The following is a 5,807-nucleotide window of genomic DNA, read 5'->3' on the forward strand; positions in this document are numbered from 1 at the left end:
ATTGTTGCAAAGTGCAAGGAAACTGTATAATAAAAGTGTTAGTTAATGTCATTGTTGCAAAGTGCAAGGAAACTGTATAGTAAAAGTGTTAGTTAATGTCATTGTTGCAAAGTGCAAGGAAACTGTATAGTTAAAAGTGTTAGTTAATGTCATTGTTGCAAAGTGCAAGGAATATGGAAATCTCTAAGGTTGGTACATCTTTCCAGTTTTTATAATTAAAAAAAAACACAAACACACCTGTAAATCGTTTCCTAAAACTTTTCGATCAGACGGTATAAAAAACTGGAAATTGAATAACGTTTTTAAAAGAAGATTAAAAAGAAACATAAGCCAGAGACGAATTTACAACCGTTATAGAACATTTTCTTAAAAACAAATAACAACCACGTTTCAATATCAGTTAATTACTAAACTTATTGAAAACATTTTTATTCATCAATATAAGTCTTTCTTGTTGATTTAGTAATAAAACACCAATATATAAAGTCATAAATATTAACCCAGAAATACTTTGTAGCAGACAACGTGACTCGAGCGTGTACATCGTTATTTGAGTCACGTGCGTGTCCTGCTGAAAGGCTAGATTATAGAGTTCGTCTTCTGATTACGAAGGTTTCAAAACCATTTGTCTGGGGAAAAATATTTGTACATCAGTAAAGTTCGTATCAGAATCTGACAACAGTAGTTGTGGTAGTTTAGTGAAACTTACACTGGAAACTATTTTTTCTTTTGTTTATGATGCAATGCCATTGCGTTTATTTATGTATTTTATGTTTTTTCTTGGCATAAATATTCTTTATTCAAGCGAATTTTTAAGTAGCTTTCAGATACTAAAGTAATTGTGCTGTGCCAACAGCAGGGGTCGAACCCTGAATTTTACATTATAAACTTTCAAGATTCCCTCTGAACCTTGGGGGCACTGCGTGGGATACACGTCCTTCGACGTATTTGGTAGAGCTATGGATTTAGGAACTAGCGGGTCGGGTTCGAATCCGTTCGTTATTACAAAACATTCTCAGCACTTTAAGCCGTGGGTGAATTGTAAGAGCATAGATTAAATTTGCCACGTCCCCCAAATTATCACGTTTAATTCTCTGTATAACTAACTCGAACATAGAAGGCAAGTTTTATCAAAATAATTGTTCCTATTCTCAGTTTCATTCACAAGTACAACATCGCTTTTCTAAAGCCTAACGGACTCACTAGGGACAACATCGGTGTTTTTAAGCCTAACAGACTCATTAAGGACAACATCGGTGTTGTTAGGCTTAACAACTCACTAGGGACAACATCGGCGTTGTTAGACCAAACAGATTCACTAGGTACAACATTGGTGTTTTTAAGCATAACAGACTCATTAAGGACAACATCGGTGTTGTTAGGCTTAACAACTCACTAGGGACAACATCGGCGTTGTTAGACCTAACAGATTCACTAGGTACAACATTGGTATTTTTAAGCCTAACAGACTCATTAAGGGCAACATTGGTGTTGTTAGGCTTAACAACTCACTAGGGACAACATCGGCGTTGTTAGACCTAACAGATTCACTAGGTACAACATTGGTGTTTTTAAGCCTAACAGACTCATTAAGGACAACATCGGTGTTGTTAGGCTTAACAACTCACTAGGGACAACATCGGCGTTGTTAGACCTACTACTGCAGAAGTGGGGTACTCGGATGAATGAGGATCTGTTTAAGGGTACTTTAGTCAAGTCCAGTTCTAGGAAGCTAACAGCTGATTGGTCTCTTCCCCGATGAAAGTAGCTTATTTTGACTTAAAACAGGGTCTGTATATACACTACAAAAAAAGAACCAAATCTTACTACCTTCTTTAGTTTTATTACTGTGGTTTGCTTTGCTATTGATTCCCAACCTGCGAACACCAAGTTATAATAACATAAAACAAATGAATAAGATAAATGACCTATTGGTAAAAGAAAGCAGCTGTGGTGGCAACACAACCAGTCTCTGTGATTGGTTCGCTCAAGATCGCTTATTATTAGCAGTGATTTGAGTTACTTCTGCTTTACCATTGAAGCTGCAGTCTGCTTTGCCTTTAGTTTGGTTGGGTTTGTTTTAGAAGTTCGCGCAAACCTGCACGAGGGCTATCTGCGTTAGCCATCCATAATTTAGCAGTGGAAGACTAGAGGGAAGGCAGCTAGTCATCACCACCCACCGCCAGCTCTTCGGCTACTCTTTTAACAGCGAATAGTGGGATTGATCGTCAAGTTATAATGCCCCACGGCCGAAAGGGCGAGCATGTTTGGTGGGACGGGTCTAGCGCCCATTAACCACACTGACCATGCTTGCCTTTAGTACGACACTCTGTATCTATGACATTTGGCTTGTGAAAATATAGTGATAATACGGTTCATAATATATAAAGAAAAAACAATGTAAAGACAGAAGCGAGATGAGAGCAAATAGGCTTACTAGAGACTACATCGGTGTCGTTAAGTCTAACAGACTCGTTAGGGACAACATAGGTTTTTTAAACTTAACAGACTCACTAAGGACAACATCGGTGTTTTTTAACCTAACAGACTCACTAGGAACAACATCGGCGTTATTAAACCCAACAGACTCACCAGAGACAACAACGGTGTTTTTAAACCTAAGAGACTCACCAGAGACAACATCAGTGTTTTTAAACCTAACAGACTTACTAGGGATAACATTGGTGTTGTTAAGCCTAACAGACTCACTAGGGACAACATTGGTGTTGTTAAGCCTAACAGACTCACTAGGAACAACATTGGCTTTGTTAGACCTACTACTACAAAAGTGAAGTACTCAGATGAACGAGGATCAATTTAAGGGTAGTTCCGTTAAAACTATCCCCCCCCCCCCCGCAATGATTCAGCGATAATTCCAAGGGTGAGTGTGTGTTTGTAATAGCAAAGCCACATCGGGCTATCTGCTGTGTCCACCGAGGGGAATCAAACCTCTGATTTTAGCGTTGTAAATCCGAAGACTTATCGCTGTCCCACCTGGTGACATAATTCCAAGGACTTATAATGTTAAAAATTGGGGTTCGATGCCTGCAATGAGTATAGCACATATAACCCATTGTAAAGCTTTGTGTTTAACAACAAACAACATCAGTCAAAAAAAGATTGCTGTTCTATACCATAATGCAGATTTAGTTTCACGCTGTGAATATATATAAATATGAAACAGAAAACGGATACATTCAACAAAAGCAGGAACACTGGAAACTTACCAATTACACAAGACCCATGACTTATAATTACTACGTTAAGTCACTAGAGTGTTCTGTGCGTAGCTGAGCTGTTAAACTGTTGGAATCATAGTTGTTGTGTGCTATTGAAGTGTGGATCTAAAAAAAAAAAAACATCACCCATTAAAAAAACAATCAAATTAAGTTGAAGGTTAAAAGTCGTTTATGAGAAGTATGTATTCAGGTTAAAACATTTTCCACCAGGGTGAGGCCACGTCGCAACTTTGTCGTGAACATAAGACTCGAGTTTTTGTGATAATACAGTGTAAGCAATGCAGACGTCCTTCCTAAACTTTAATGATAAATACATTTCTATCAAGTCTTGTTTATTTCTTTTCGTTACTAGGACGTAAGAAGTCTAAAAGCCGGCAGCAACTGGAAACGAAAGTCATGCTCCAATCCGAAGCTCTGTACAAAAACATTCTGTTGCGACCGCGTTACACCTCAAGGTCGGATCTATTGATAAACTAAATATTACCAACCGGTTTCATTATAATATATCCTTCCTTCCAAGTAAAACATTCTCTTATAGATATAGAAAAAAAAAAAGACAAATTTGACACGCTTTACTGGCAGAGTAAAAGAAACGCTCGTATCCTGAAATTTCCTAAAATTTGGTAAAGAAATCAACCTTTTTCATCACTGCACAAGTTAAGCGTTTCAAACAAAACTCAGTATGTTTACAAATATCTGTCTATCTACAGTGACCTTTCTATTCTTTATATATAAGGTATAAAATTATATCAATGTTGCTGTGATATCATCTAAGCAGAAATTTTTGAAGGTTTTTCTCAGAGTAACTATAAATATGATAATTTATTCTTATCATGCTACACGTGTTTGGTGTTCAGCTCTCGTTGTTTGTGTTGTAGTGATATTAACCTACGCTTCATTATATTTATAATAGTCTAAACCATTGTTATCCACATCTTAACAAGTTAACTTGGCGATGATTATTCATACATGGGGATAGTCTGTGTGTAACATGGGGATAGTCTGGGTGTTACATGGGGATAGTCTGGGTGTTACATGGGGATAGTCTGGGTGTAACATGGGGATAGTCTGGGTGTTACGTGGGGATAGTCTGGGTGTTACATGGGGATAGTCTGGGTGTAACATGGAGATAGTCTGAGTGTAACATGTGGATAGTCTGGGTGTTACGTGGGCATAGTCTGGGTGTAACATGGGGATAGTCTGGGTGTAACATGGGGATAGTCTGGGTGTTACGTGGGGATAGTCTGGGTGTTACGTGGGGATAGTCTGGGTGTAAAAATAATGTTTTCATAGCAGTAGCTAACGAAGTAACCATTTAGTTCCTTTCGTAAGCTCGTTCGTCAGTGTTCGATTTTTGTTTCAAAATTGTCTCGCAAAGGGCTGTCTGCGTATAATTGTCCCTCATTTTGAATTTACGGACTGCAGGGAACGCAGATTGTCAACACCACCCACCTCCGTTCACGGGTTACCCTTTTCTAATCGAATAGTGGGACCTGACTCTCACTCTTACAACGCACCCACGGCCGCAAAGTGCGTAGCGGGTTTATGCGGAAACCCTCGAATTCACAGTACGACCACGCTAACCACTTACTCATACTTACTTACTCATGCTCCTTATAATAATCATAGGTGTAAGCATAGTTTGAGACTTTACCATAAAGGTATTGTGCATAAAAATTAAAATATAATTAACCAAATGTATAAATGCACATAAAAGGTGGACCAGAAATATTTATAAAGTTCACCAAGTTATTTGTAAGAATAACCACTTGTGAAACGTTTTTTTTTGTTTGTTTTTTCTGAAAATTTAAAAACTTCCTGTCTTAAATATATAAGGCCAAAATAACAAATTCATTACAGATCCGGTTATTCATAGGTAGGAGTATTAGTAGTAATACATGCGTTAGGAATAATCATAGGTAGGAGTATTAGTAGTAATACATGCGTTAGGAATAATCATAGGTAGGAGTATTAGTAGTAATATACACGTTAAGAATAATCATAGGTAGGAGTATTAGTAGTAATACACGTTAACAGACTGGAAGATACCCGTCCACTGTGTACCCTCTACCCCACACAGACTGGAAGATACCCGTCCACTGTGTACCCTCTACCCCACACAGACTGGAAGATACCCGTCCACTGTGTACCCTCTACCCCACACAGACTGGAAGATACCCGTCCACTGTGTACCCTCTACCCCACACAAACTGGAAGATACCCGTCCACTGTGTACCCTCTACCCCACACAGACTGGAAGATACCCGTCCACTGTGTACCCTCTACCCCAAACAGACTACAAGATACCCGTCCACATTAAATTGTTGTCATAGAGTCTAACTGATCATTACACTCACTACACGCGTCTCTATTGTGTATAAAATAAGTCGTAGGTGATATATACTATCGTATATCTCGCCCCAAGAGGTTGACTACGCCATTAGTTAGGTGTTCTCAACACTGCCAGACAAACTACTAAATACATCTTGTACCATATTAACCCTTAAAGACCCCGTTAACCACCGTACCGGGGGGGGGGGGGGGTAGGAACTTTTTTCATTTCTTTAA

General features: G+C 38.6%; 1 protein-coding gene across 4 annotated transcripts in view; it reads right to left on the reverse strand.

The window, feature by feature from the left end:
- Positions 1-5,807, reverse strand: part of LOC106471432 (solute carrier organic anion transporter family member 4A1-like) — a 67,901-nt gene that overhangs the window by 15,117 nt on the left and 46,977 nt on the right. For 2 of the 4 annotated variants that reach the window (XM_022400045.1, XM_022400044.1), the window contains exon 2: positions 3,228-3,344. The exons of the other annotated variants lie outside the window; for them this stretch is intronic. The gene's annotated coding sequence lies outside the window, so the exon portion shown is untranslated. The remainder of the gene's footprint in view (positions 1-3,227; positions 3,345-5,807) is intronic. 4 annotated transcript variants of the gene reach the window in all.

The sequence above is a fragment of the Limulus polyphemus genome, unplaced genomic scaffold (assembly GCF_000517525.1).
Source record: "Limulus polyphemus unplaced genomic scaffold, Limulus_polyphemus-2.1.2 Scaffold4621, whole genome shotgun sequence".
In the NCBI taxonomy this organism is placed as follows: Eukaryota; Metazoa; Arthropoda; class Merostomata; order Xiphosura; family Limulidae; genus Limulus; species Limulus polyphemus.